Source organism: Macadamia integrifolia, unplaced genomic scaffold (genome assembly GCF_013358625.1).
Source record: "Macadamia integrifolia cultivar HAES 741 unplaced genomic scaffold, SCU_Mint_v3 scaffold2664, whole genome shotgun sequence".
Taxonomy (NCBI): domain Eukaryota; kingdom Viridiplantae; phylum Streptophyta; class Magnoliopsida; order Proteales; family Proteaceae; genus Macadamia; species Macadamia integrifolia.
Window position 1 is genome coordinate 1,979 of NW_024868869.1, and position 1,141 is coordinate 3,119.

The following is a 1,141-nucleotide window of genomic DNA, read 5'->3' on the forward strand; positions in this document are numbered from 1 at the left end:
ATCATCTTCCGTAAGTATCTCATTTTTCTTAAGGTTCTTCCCTTTCCTTTCGGATTCAAAGTCTTTTTTTTTTTTTTAGTATAAATTTTGTGTGATTGTTCTTCACCAGGAACCACAACAGATGATCTCTTCCTGCTATTCGATAAGTATGGGAAGGTCATCGACATCTTTATCCCAAGAGACAGAAGGTTTGGAGATGCTAGAACGCTTTCTTGTCTATTATGTCGTGTTCTGACTTCTGAGACCACAATCTGTAAGCTTATTTTCATTTTATGTCATTTGGACTGGGGACTCACGCGGGTTTGCATTTGTTTGGTATAAGTATGCGGACGAGGCATAGAAGGTAGTGGAAAGGCTCGACAATTGGTATATTTATTCGGAGGCCGGTTTTTTCTTTTCAAGTCCAAATTTTGGGACAGTTTACTGCTTATATAATGAACTAATGAACCTTGTGCATTTGGTGATGTCTTTAATTGTAGGAAAGAATGTTGATGGCACAGAGATTATGGTTCAATTCAAAAAATATGGGCCAAATGTTGAACCAATATAAATGCTTATCCACCGTCCCATCATCTCCAACTCCATTAGTGCTCTGACCATTTCCACCTTGAAATTCAATGGTGGATATTCACCGCAACGAAGCCCTAACCCTAGTTCTATCAGTCTCAATGACAATAGCAAAAGCAGTAGCACCAGATCCCTAGAGAACACTCGCTTCTCACTTCTTCCTTCCTAGAGAGGGCAGTCGGGAATCGGCGTATTTTTTGGAAGAGAGGTAGTGTCGAAGACGGAAAGGTAAGGGAAAATTGAAGACGAAGAGGAAATAAGACAGTGGAGCAACGGTTTTGATTAGGTTTTGTAGGACAACGGTTATAAAAGATTGAGATCTTTTATTTTTCATCTGACAGTCACTAAACCGCTAATATACTTAATTCCAATGTGACCTACTAGCATTCCCACCCTTTTCCCATAAATTAAATGCTTAAATAAATACAACATTCATTCTTTACAACATTGGAGTTGGCTCATTAAATGAACAATAGCTATGTATTCTATCTAGTTATAGTTATTTTTTCCCCAAGATGGTATTTTTCCTCTGCCTTCAATCTTACCATTTTTTTTAACCCCACCCCCTCCCCCC